The sequence below is a fragment of the Sesamum indicum genome, linkage group LG4, assembly GCF_026168435.1.
Source record: "Sesamum indicum cultivar Baizhima isolate 11 linkage group LG4, ASM2616843v1, whole genome shotgun sequence".
Taxonomy (NCBI): domain Eukaryota; kingdom Viridiplantae; phylum Streptophyta; class Magnoliopsida; order Lamiales; family Pedaliaceae; genus Sesamum; species Sesamum indicum.
Window position 1 is genome coordinate 9175490 of NC_142660.1, and position 13963 is coordinate 9189452.

The window sequence follows — 13963 nt, forward strand, 5'->3', positions numbered from 1 at the left end:
CTGAAAGATTGCGTGGTACGGCCCGGGAACAGGCTAGCATGAGCTGTAAATAAAAAGTGCGTAATAATAAAAATTAAAGCATAGAAATGAAGAATCCAAGGGGTTTACCCTTGAAGTTCTCGGGTGTTCCATATATAATAAAATACAACGTACTTGGGGCTGACGTAAAAAACACAAAAAATGAAAATAAAGAAGGTAAAAATTTGGTACCTTCAGTTTCTAACGTTCGGTTGAAATGTTCTTCACTTGAGGCACCATCACAGAAACCCTCTAATTCATCCACACCATACCAGAATCGGGTTCTCGATGATCTCTTTCCTACAAGAGAACAAGAGAAAAATCACTCCAAGTGCACAAGAGAGGGAGCGACCGAGAGGTGTTAGGAAGGAGGAGATTTTATTTCTTTGTTGTGTAATAATGTGATAATTATTTTCTAAATAATTATGTAATATATATATCTTATATTAATAATTAAGTATGTATCTAGATATATTCTTTATATCTACAAGGTATATTTTCTTTATTCTAAATAAAGGGATCCCCAACAATGGCTAAATGCACTTTCCAGAACACTATGCAGTTTCTTCACGGATAAGATAGTTATCATTTATTCAATATTGCACTTATACTGACAAACATCTCGAACAACACATTTTACTCAAACTAAAGCTCAAAACTTGAGCTTTGAGAGAGAAGCTCATAGAGCAAGAAATGAGATTAGAATGGATTTCAGAAGTCAGTGTGCTGAAATGAGAAGAGGAGCAGCCTTTTATAGGTATTCCTTAGTACCAACACCAGCATTAAAACCTTTCATTAAGCAGGCCATTAAACCTACAGTTGAAAGCGCTAGAAATTGCCAGAAACCGCTAGCAAAGGCCGACGGTTACAAGTCGATCAAAGTTTTAAATGCATGTTTAAAATTAATTTGACTTAAAACTATTGTTTCTACTCAAATAATTTATATCTTGAGACTGAGACATTCACTCTAATGCCCGCATCTACATTCGAAGCCGGTCCAGGTGGGGATGTGTGGGGCAACCCCATATTCACTCAAATATCTATAATATTTCAAATACAACTTGTACTTAAACTTAATATATGAAGTTTATTTTTGTTATAAACTTCCAACGTGGGACAACTTCAGTGTAAAAACACTCATCCCCACATCCACCTTATATACACATCAATTGCCCTTTGATTTCCCATCATCTTCCTGTGTGAGATCCACATTTCTCAATTTCTTACTTCTAATCTATGGATTTTAAGATGTGATTTTATTCAAATTACAACAATCCCCACAAATTCATAGAGTTTAACTCAAGTTTTTGTTTGCTTTCAATAGTAATACCTTGCGGTTTGAACTACTGTCTAATTTATTAAATGTCAGCTACCACAAAGTGAATGCCTATAACTCTGTTTGATGCTAATGCCCTTATAGATATCAATCTAACTTGGATGTTTCTTGTGGTCTTTTCAGCGTATTTACGACTTTGACCCTTTGCAATTGTGGTTTGACTATCACAATGTACAACAATAGGTGGAAGAAACTAGCTTACAATGGCAAGTTGTGGTAACAAATCATATAACCATTTTGCCTCGATACCTGCCATATTCGACGCAAATAGCTCGCGTTCAAAGTAGACCGAGTTATCAAAGTTTATTTTGCAGACTTCTAGGAGACTGTCTACCCACCTAAGGTAAAACTATATCCTAAACACCCATTACTAACGAAGTTTTTGTCTATCTAACTAACATCACTATATCCTTCAAGAACAAAAGGGAATATGCTATAATGTATGTCTAGTGATACCGTGCCCTTTAGGTACCTTGTGCAATTTTGGACAGACCGTATAATTTTTTCAAGACAAGCAGATTTACGATTTGGTTAGTATGCAATTCTTGTTTGGACTGAGAGTCGTTACGATACAACTTTCCTTTATCCTTTATTTTATCGTTAAACAACATATGTAACTGTTGTCGCTATTATTGTTCCAATGTGGGTATTTGTGTTTTAGTTTTAAAATAGATTAATATATCCGATTATTAATCTCAAAATGAAATTTAAATTGTTTATGCAATATTCCCAACTGAACCTTCACTGTTGCTTCTAGGAATTATATCTCTTTTGTATTTTGAAAAATGAAGTACATTACCTTCTATTTAAATTATTGATGGGGAGTAATTTACTTTATTTTTTAAATTACAAGAAGATAATTTACTAATTCTATTTTTTTATAATTTTTTTTATTAATTTTAGATATCACTAGAGGTAAATTGGATGTAGAGATAATAATAAATAAATCTTTTCCAACGCTTGATCGATTTGGCTGCCTCATTTCAAATGTGCGACAACATGTTTGATGCAAATCTTTTGTTGTCTTTTTGTATACGAAAATAACAGAATGTCGGTGTTGGGAATTCGTTGTAAATTACACTGTGATTGCCCATCGCAAGTATATAAAATGTTTTCGCACATGTTTGCGAACCGAATTTGGACGGAAATGTCTTTCTGACAAAATCCATTGCAAATGTTGTGTGTGCAGTTTATGACCAGCTATCATATCAGTCGTTGTTTATAATTGACACTATTAAAATAATATCATATAATTATGTTTTTTATTTTTGTAAAAATAAATATATATTTTTATAACATATAGGAAAAATTACTAAAACTTCTTTAAATTAAGTATCTTTATATACGAAAGAATCTCAACAACATAGGTTTCAGATAACCCATCGTTAACGTATCAATTTCCAAGTGACAATATATATAGTAAATTACAAGGATTTTTTTTTTCAAAATTAAAAAGGGTGAGAGTAATTTACTCCCTTGTGATTTAGAAAATAAGTAGATTACCCCTTTATAAAAAAGATATAGTAATTTACCTCCCTATACTTTTTAAAATGAAGCAATTTACCTCTTTGTTTAAGATCGTAAATTGCTATTTGCTCATTCTCAATAATATAGGGTTGCTTTCATTTTTTCTCAATTATAAATAATCCTGGTTGATGCGTGTGATTTTAGCACAGGTCTAATGTTCTTGGATCTTGACAATTAATTTGGGCTGATTGAGGAAAATAACTTGAAAAATAGGACTGGCCATTATCGTGTTAAATGTCTTTTCTCTTTGCAAAACCTGAATGTCACTACCATAGTTAGTAGTAAAGATTGATAAATTCCTTTGATTATCCTACATATATCTTGCAAATATTTGAATAAAATTGTTACCTATCTAAATATCAACACCTGTATCATGGAAGTAAATAAGAGTTGTTTTTACCCTAAACCATGGTGTTCCAAATGCTCCTTTGATCATGATCTTGGCTTCTCGTATTCCTTTATTTAGTATTAGGATTTTCTGCAAAAAAATCCCTTCTTGCAATAACGGGTAAGGTTTTTCTTGCTTCTTTAGGGTAAACTCCAGGTCTTGTCGTGAAAATTCCTGATCCTGAATTAATATAAGTTGCAAAATACTTTGTCTTATAATGATCATACAACATACTAATATATATGTATATAGAAAAGGGACTAGCCATTTAATCCTTATGGTAACACCATCTAGACTAAATTCCATACCGTAACCTTTTCTTCAACATGGTTTATGATCTTCAAGGAAACTTTACCCCAAAGTCATACTCCCATTTTCTCATCCTCCAACACCTGTAACTAGAATTTCATGGCCTGCTATTTCTAACATGCATTCATATGTACCAGAAATATGTTGCTGCAAATGATATTGTTAGGACAAAAGACCAAAAAGTCAATTAGATTGCCTCGGTATATTCTATTATGACAATTAACCGATACTATGTAATATTATTTCAAGAGAAAAAAATGAGTATTCACTTATTTTGGCATCGACTTTGTTGTGCTCATTCTATATGTTTGCATTTACTTGCACATCACAAAAGAACCCATAGACCAATTGGAAACCGTGCAGTTGGGTCGCACATTGCATGGCGGTCATAAAACCAACTGCCATAAGGTTGAGTTTGAAATGTTCCAAGTCGATGACCTCGAGAATAGGCATAAAAAATCCTATGGAGCCTTGCACTAAGAGTAACATTCAATTGGTGAGCACATGTTTATTGGTGATCTTGGTAGGTTGATTGACTGGGTGTCGAATCAAAAAACCTGACTCTTGGGGATCGTCATATGAAAGCCTTGGCCGCTTGATCGGTATGGCTCAAATCCCAGATTTTGATAGGACGGGAGTAGTCCTCAAACTAGAGAAATCACGGGAGTCACGTGCATACGATGATTGTATCTTGTATCTACACGAGTGGTGATTGTATCACAGACATGATCATCATAAGCCTTGTCCAATGCAATCGAGTATATAGCGAGGACGGTGAGTTTTATGAAGAGGATCTGTCCCTTGTCAGTATGTGATAAAGGTATCTCCTATGCTATTGGAGAAGTATTCACGCTTTATAAACCTGTGCCTACAGTCGTTGATCGAATAGAAAAAAAAGTTCCTGAGTCGAGAAACTTGGCGTAACGTGACCTCAAGTATTAACCATAGACGCCTAGTCCAGGTTGGGAACCAACACCTAATTTCATGCCCTAGACTAAGGCCGAGAGATGGTGGATATAAGGACTGTACTAGTATGGACTCGAGAGCTTAAATGCTGACACGAAAATTCACCAAGTCTCTAGTGCCATGCACCGTTGCTAGACGGTCACCCATGGTGATGGGCTTTCTTAAATAAGGGTTAATTAAGAATTATTAATTAAATTAGATTTAATTACTAATGGTGTTAGACATTAGCCCAAATCTAGATGAAAGGTGAACCTAAAAAGTCACATTCAAATCATCAGAAAGGAACGAGGAATTAATTTGAAATTAATTGTACAAGTAATTAGATTACTTACAAAAGAGAGATCCATTAGATGGAAAAGGTTCAAGAATAAATTAAACCTGTGCCCACAGTCGTTGATCGAATTAGAAAAAAAGGTTCCTAAGTTGAGAAACTTAGCGTATCGTGGCCTCAAGTATTAACCATAGACGCCTAGTCCAGGTTGGGAATCAACACCTAATTTCATGCCCTAGACTAAGGCCAAGAGATGGTGGATATAAGGACTATACCAGTATGGACTCGAGAGCATAAATGCTGACACGAAATTCACCAAGTCTTTAGTGCCATGCACTGTTGCTAGGCGGTCACTCATGGTGATGGGCTTTCTTGATTAAGGGTTAATTAAGAATTATTAATTAAATTAGATTTAATTAATAATGGTGTTAGACATTAGCCCAAATCTAGCTGAAAGGTGAACCTAAAAAGTCACATTCAAATCATCAGAAAGGAACGAGGAATTAATTTGAAATTAATTGTACAAGTAATTAGATTACTTATAAAAGAGAGATCCATTAGATGGAAAGGGTTCAAGAATAAATTAATGGCATTAATTTATATTGGGCTTGTTTATTATTTAATAAGTTGGATCTTATTAATTTATAACGAAAATTTGAGCTTATGCATTTTATTATATTAAATACAAATTGGGTGCCATTAAATGGATTTTTATTAAAATTGGATTTAAATAAAAATCCATTGGGCTTGTATTTTTCTTTGTAACAATAGGCCAAGCCCCCTTATTTGAGCTTATAAAAAATTTCATGGAAAGAAATAAATGGCTAGCAAATTGCAATTCTGGAAAGTGCATTTTAGCCATTGTTGGGGATCCCTTTGTTTAGAATAAAGAAAAATATACCTTGTAGATATAAGAACATATCTAGATACATTCTTAATTATTAATATAAGATATATATATTACATAATTATTTAGGAAATAATTATCACATTATTACACAAAAAAGAAATAAAATCTCCTCCTTCCTAACACCTCTCGGTCGCCCCCTCTCTTGTGCACTTGGAGTGATTTTTCTCCTGTTCTCTTGTAGGAAAGAGATCATCGAGAACCCGATTCCGGTGTGGTGTGGATGAATTACAGGGTTTCTGTGTTGGTTCCTCAAGTGAAGAACATTTCAACCGAATGTTAGAAACTGAAGGTACCAAATTTTTACCTTCTTTATTTTTATTTTTTGTGTTTTTTACGTCAGCCCCAAGTACATTGTATATTATTATATATGGAACATCCGAGAACTCCAAGGGTAAATCCCTTGGATTCTTCGGGCCCGTTTGGTTGTGTTTTCATTTTCATTTTCAGTTTCCAACATTTGGAAATGGGTAGAAATACTTTATTGGTTTTTGTGCGAAAACTGAGAATATGTTTGGATTAGTTGTTTCCAAATGTAGGTATATAGGTGTGAAAATGTTGAATATAGGTATATATATTTTTGATGTGATAGATGACCAAATTGATTGAACATGTGAAATTATAAAATAATCAAAGTGAGTCTTGCCATTTGAAATAATTTTAATTGATTTGACACAAGAAAAGACATGTTGACAAGATAAGACAAGTATGACAAACAAGTGACCTATAATTTCAAAAATTTGAGAATTAAAATAGGAATGCATTCTCAATGAAAATGGCTTGACCAAACAAAATCCCAACCACCCAAATAGTGAAAAGTGGAAAAAATCTCATTGAAAACACAACCAAACAGGCACGAACATTTCTATGCTTTAATTTTTATTATTACGCACTTTTTATTTACAGCTCATGCTAGCCTGTTCCTGGGCCGTACCACGCAATCTTTCAGTTATAAATCATCACAACGGAAAAAGTTGTCATCCTTAGTGATGTCAAATATAACTTGTCTTTCTTTCCATCCTTTAGGACATCTAAGTTTTACGTTATCTACCCTAATCTCTTAAGAAGTTAAACCTTTTAATAACTCTATCTCCTTTCCTTTATAACCTATAACCCTATCTTTTGAAAAGAACGTCTTGCTACTAAACTCAGTTCTAGAACTAAGTGTTCGGTCTAAAATTGGATGATTTTTTATAATAATATCAACACCACCTATTCTAGGTATTTTAATTAGATCTGGTGCAATAACCTTAGCAAATTTCTTATACTCTTTCCTAAAAAATAGATCAAAATGATGTGTATCTAGCAAATGGCATGAGACACAAATATATCTTTTTCTATCTCAAAGTTGGCTAGATACACTAGTTGTACAGACATAACCCATCATGGAGCTTTGGATAGGGTACATAACCTAAAGGACACGGTATCACTAGACATACATTATAGCATATTCCCTTTTGTTCTTGAAGGATATAGTGATGTTAGTTGGATAGACTAAAACACAAATACCCACATTGGAACAATAATAGCGACAACAGTTACATATGTTGTTTAACGATAAAATAAAGGATAAAGGAAAGTTGTATCGTAACGACTCTCAGTCCAAACAAGAATTGTATACTAACCAAATTGTTGAAAATCTGCTTGCCTTGAAAAAATTATACGGTCTGTCCAAAATTGCACAAGGTACCTAAAGGGCAAGGTATCCCTAGACATACATTATAGCATATTCCCTTTTGTTCTTGAAGGATATAGTGATGTTAGTTGGATAGACAAAAACTTCGATAGTAATGGGTGTTTAGGATATAGTTTTACCTTAGGTGGGTAGACAGTCTCCTAGAAGTCTGCAAAATAAACTTTGATAACTCGGTCTACTTTGAACCCTAGTCATTTGCATCGAATATGGCAGGTATCGAGGCAGAATGGTTATATGATTTGTTACCACAACTTGCCGTTATAAGCTAGGCTTTTCCACCTATTGTTGTACATTGTGATAGTCAACCCACAATTGCAAATGGTCAAAGTCGTAAATACGCTGAAAAGACCACAAGAAACATCCAAGTTAGATTGATATCTATAAGGGTATTAGCATCAAACAGAGTTATAGGCATTCACTTTGTGGTAGCCGACATTTAATAACTTAGATAGTGGTTCAAACCGGAAGGTATTACTATTGAAAGCAAATAAAAACTTGAGTTAAACTCTATGAATTTGTGGGGATTGTTGTAATTTGAATAAAATCACATCTTAAAATCCATAGATTAGAAGTAAGAAATTGAGAAATGTGGATATCTCACACAGGAAGATGATGGGAAATCAAAGGGCAATTGATGTGTATATAAGGTGGATGTGGGGATGAGTGTTTTTACACTGAAGTTGTCCCACGTTGGAAATTTATAACAAAAATAAACTTCGTATATTAAGTTCAAGTACAAGTTGTATTTGAAATATTATAGATATTTGAGTGAATATGTGGTTACACATCCCGACCTGGACCGACTTCGAATGTAGATGCGGGCATTAGGGTGAATGTCTCAATCTCAAAATATAAATTATTTGAGTAGAAACAATAGTTTTAAGTCAAATTAATTTTAAACTTGTATTTAAAACTTTAATGAAAGGTTTTAATGCTGGTGTTGGTACTAAGGAATACCTATAAAAAGCTGCACCTCTTCTCATTTCAGCACACTGACTTCTGAAATCCATTCTAATCTCATTTCTTGCTCTATGAGCTTCTCTCTCAAAGCTCCAAGTTTTGAGCTTTAGTTTGAGTAAAAGGTGTTGTTTGAGGTCTTTGTCAGTATAAGTGCAATATTGTACAAATGGTAACCGTCTTATTCGTGAAGAAATTGCATAGTACCTTGTGCAATTTTGGACAGACCGTATAATTTTTTCAAGGCAAGTAGATTTTCAACGATTTGGTTAGTATGCAATTCTTGTTGGACTGAGAGTCGTTACGATACAACTTTTATTTATCCTTTATTTTATCGTTCAATAACATATCTAACTGTTGTCGCTATTATTGTTCCAATGTAGGTATTTGTGTTTTAGTTTTAAAATAGATTAATATATCCAATTATTAATCTCAAAATGAAATTTAAATTGTTTATGCAATATTTCCCAACTGAACCTTCAGTGTTCCTTCTAGGAATTATCTCTTTTGTATTTTGAAAAATGAAGTACATTACTCCTATTTAAATTATTGATGGGGAGTAATTTACTTTATTTTTTAAATTACAACAAGATAATTTACTAATTCTGTTTTTTTATAATTTTTTTTTATTAATTTTAGATATCACTAGGTAAATTGGATGTAGAGATAATAATAAATAAATCTTTTCCAGCGCTTGATCGATTTGGCTACCTCATTTCAAATGTGCGACAACATGTTTGATGCAAATCTTTTGTTGTCTTTTTGTATAAGAAAATAACAGAATGTCGGTGAATGGAATTCGTTGTAAATTACACTGTGATTGCCCATCGCAATTATATAAAATGTTTTCGCACATGTTTGCGACAATCTAGACGTTGGGAACTGAATTTGGACGGAAATGTCTTTGGACAAACTCCATTGCAAATGTTGTGTTCGCAGTTTATGACCAGCTATCATATCAGTCGTTGTTTATAATTGACACTGATGGGTATACACTTGTAACCCCTATAATAAGACCAGATTACCCTTTATTAAGGGCATTAGAGTCATTTCGCGACCAGGATCCGCGCCTCTTGTAACGGGCGGGTCGCACAAACCGACTGAAGACCCGAACAATGGAAGCCGTTCGATCAGAACATGAGCCAGTAGGATAAGGCCACGTGGCCCAGTACCCGATACCCAGTTGTGCTCTATAAATAGACCCCGATACGCCATTATTGAGGTACCTTTTACGCATTTATTGAGATCGAACTTTGAGATCGCATACATTTCACTCGATCAACCTAACTTGAGCGTCGGAGGGTCATTGTCGGGGACATGCCCGACGAGCTCACGGTTCGTGTTTTATTCTCAGGGGACCCAAAATCTGATTCGGAGGAGTTAGTCAATCTGCGGTGAGATCGTCTCAGGAGATCGAATAATTCGACCCGGATCAGTTGGCGCTGTCTGTGGGAACGTCTGAGAATTACATCATGGAAGGTTCATCGAGAAGGAACGCCGGGGAAGAAGATACACCAAAAAAAGGAGGAACGACAATCCAGATAACGAAAGAGGAGCTCCAAAGAATGATAGAAGAAGCGAGTCGGAATGCCATTGTGGAGTACGAGAGAAGAACTGCGACCCCAGTGGCCAAAGAAACTGCAAGAAGGCAATTGTTCGAGAACACCGAACCCCAAAGAGAGTCGCGGGTGCATGGCGAGCCAGGGCGCGGGACTAAAAAATTGGTCTCATCAGACGCGGGATCCAGTAGTCATGCCCGATCATAGAGAAGAGAACCCGTGATTTCGCGAGCAGAAGTGGAAAACGTAGGAAGACAGATAGAAAAATTGAAACAACAACTACGCGACCTGAAAAAGGCGCGACCCCGTGTGTCTGTAAAAGACCGTCAACTACGCGACCTGAAAAAGGCGCGACCCCGGTGTCTGAAAAAGACCATCAACAAACACGCGACCTAAAAGGCGCGATCAAGTATCTGAGAAAGACCATCAACTAACACGCGACCTGAAAAAGGTGCAATCCGGTGTCTGAAAAAGATCATCAACACATGCGATCTGAAAAAGATGCATTCGTCTTGCCATTTGAAAAAGAAGCATCAAATACGCGACCTGAAAAGGGTGCGACCCGGTGTTGGAGAAAGACTGCGATCTACATGAAAGAGAGCAGACCCCTCTTGGAATGCGCGCCGCAGATCAATCGCCGAGATGCCGCCACGTGTCCGCCTGGGTAACCGATCGACGGACGCGACTGTTCGACTTCTTCAAAGGCAATGGTCATGCACTTTGAAAAAGTGGGGGAGTAATGATGGGTATACACTTGTAACCCCTATAATAAGACCAGATTACCCTTTATTAAGGGCATTAGAGTCATTTCGCGACCAGGATCCGCGCCTCTTGTAATGGACGGGTCGCACAAACCGAGTGAAAACCCGAACAATGGAAGCCGTTCGATCAGAACATGAGCCAGTAGGATAAGGCCACGTGGCCCAGTACCCGATACCCAGTTGTGCTTTATAAATAGACCCCGATACGCCATTATTGAGGTACCTTTTACGCATTTATTGAGATCGAACTTTGAGATCGCATACATTTCACTCGATCAACCTAACTTGAGCGTCGGAGGGTCATTGTCGGGGACATGCCCGACGAGCTCACGGTTCGTGTTTTATTCTCAGGGGACCCAAAATCTGATTCGGAGGAGTTAGTCAATCTGCGGTGAGATCGTCTCAGGAGATCGAATAATTCGACCCGGATCAGACACTATTAAAATAATATCATATAATTATGTTTTATATTTTTTTAAAAATAAATATTTATTTTTATAACATATAGGAAAAATTACTAAAACTTCCTTAAATTAAGTATCTTTATATATACAAAAGAATCTCAACAACTTAGGTTTCAGATAACCCATCGTTAACGTATCAATTTCCAAGTGACAATATATATAGTAAATTACAAGGAGTTTTTTTTTGCACAATTAAAAAGGGTGAAAGTAATTTACTCCCTTCTGATTTAGAAAATGAGTAGATTACCCCTTTATAAAAAAGATATAGTAATTTACCTCTCTATACTTTTTAAAATGAAGCAATTTTTCTCTTTGTTTAAGGTCGTAAATTACTATTTGCTTATTCTCAATAATATAGGGTTGCTTTCATTTTTTTCGAATTATAAATAATCCTGGTTGATGCATGTGATTTTACCACGGGTCCAATGTTCTTGGATCTTGACAATGAATTTGGGCTGATTGAGCAAAATAACTTGAAAAATAGGACATACAAAATAATATGTTAGCACTCCAACACTTAAATTGGTTCTAGATTTATGAATAAATAATTACAGAAATAAATCGTAATGAGAAATTGAGAAAAAGCTAAGAATTTCGTGAGCAAAATAAGGCTAGAGCACGAATTAAGAGTGGCAACAAAACAGCGAGACAGTTTCTGGATTCTTGAAGGTGTCCGTGTTAAGGGATGTTGCTTGTATTTATAGAGAAAGAGTCCCTCTTCGCAAGGACTCTGCACGTGACTTGCATTTCCAAGAAAAATGGTGAAAATCTATGGATAAGGCACGATCCTATCTCATCCTTGACTTGAGCAGCACATTTTTAGTTGGATGAGGACTCCTACCCTGTAGGGAGTCTTTCTAGGTCAAGAAAGTCCAGCTTCTTGGGGCGCCTTCCTTCCCTAAGCTAAGCTTGGAAGGTAGGTTTGAGGTCCGACAGGCCTCGTACCAAACCATGGATGCAATATGATGAGTTAAAACATAATAAGATCAAAATTATAAAAAAAATTAACTTGTGACATATAAAATACAGTTTTGTTTTTTCAATTTTCATATAAAAATAGGGCGTGGATCCAAAACTATTCTGTTCCATTACCTCAATGCAGATTTCATTGACAACCAAGGGAAAATGCTTGGACAGCTATTCGCGTTGCAAAAATTTTAATTTTAGTGATATAAGAATTTATTTAGGTAATTCTGTTATATAAATTTATACATTTAAAATAAAAATGATTCGAATTTACTAAAATGGCCAAAACTATTCGAATCAATTATTATTGACAAGAACAATTGTTAGCATTAATAGGGAAAGAAAAGGAATGAAATGAAGTAACCCCTAGAGTAATGGAATTAATCTTATAATGTTGTATATATTGGGCACATATATCATTTTTTATAGATTAAGAGGGTTGATAAATTTATAAACTTTTCAAAACAACTTATATGATATTTCAAAATTTATAAAAAAATAAGATCTAAAATAGCTATTTGATAATTTGTTTTAAATAACTTATAAGATTCTAAACTAAGATTTTTTTTTTTAATTTTATTAGTTCTTTATAAGGAAAATTAGTTAACCTTTTTTAAAAATATTTTATAAGCTCTATAAGACTATTATAATTTTCTCATTACTTTGTCTCTATACTTTATTTCTACCGATCACATAAAATTGCTATTGATATTATATAGATCATACAACACAATAATTATAAATTATGTGTAATATCCAAGAGAGTATTTTAAAAAATATTAAATACAAAATATTTTGAGAAATAGTTAATTACTTGATCCAAATTGTATTATGTCCATTTTTGGTATTTTACTAGCATTGATGGGCACCAGAGTCTACCAACACAATAATGATCTGATCTTCATGAAAATTATAGCACCCTTTAACGGTATTATGACTATATCAATTCTAAATATTACATCTATAGTAAACCATGTTTATAAATGTGAACATACACATAATTCGATCCCTGGAGAGTATATATATGCACGTAATCTCGTAATCACCAATAGAGAATTTATGATTTCATCCACAAGATTTTATATATGTCTATCAAACACCAAAAAATGGAATTGTTATAATTAGTTCTCATGCCTTTCTCATTTTTAATTTATATTTATACAACACCTAAAGGTGTTTTTTTTTTATTAACGGATGAGGAAAGAACTGCATATTGGCCGACCTAATTGAAATGCAAGGGTTAGACTTAGCCTTTTGTAGTAGAGATTTATTCATGAAAAATATTCATTTGCAAACACTAACAACATATTATACAATAAATAGAATATTTCAATGTATTTCATTATTTAACTTTCACAACATAATCATCCAAATAAAATCATTCACTACTCAGATAATTCTATCTAAATAAGTTCCAACACGAATACAAACTTACACAAAAGTAGTACAATAAGAAAATGTAACGTATATATAAATAATAATAATTATTTTTTCTTATCTTGATCTTATAGGGATTTAATTAGCGGATAAAATGTTATTCAATCCTCTACTTTATGTTCGTATCCTATAATAAGTTATAATGCATATTATGAATATATCAATAACATCGTAATCTTTAAATAGAATATTAAATACTATTCGCACAGTTTCCAACAGTCATATAATATTTCATTACTTCCGACATTTAAATATTGGTTCGATTTTTCTAAATAACTAGACAACCTAAACTTTCTAAAGATATACATAGTCTATCAATTATCTCATAAAAATTTATTTTAGTAAACCCCTCATCTTTTTATAGTTATCATTCTTAATAACAATTATAAACTAAATTATCT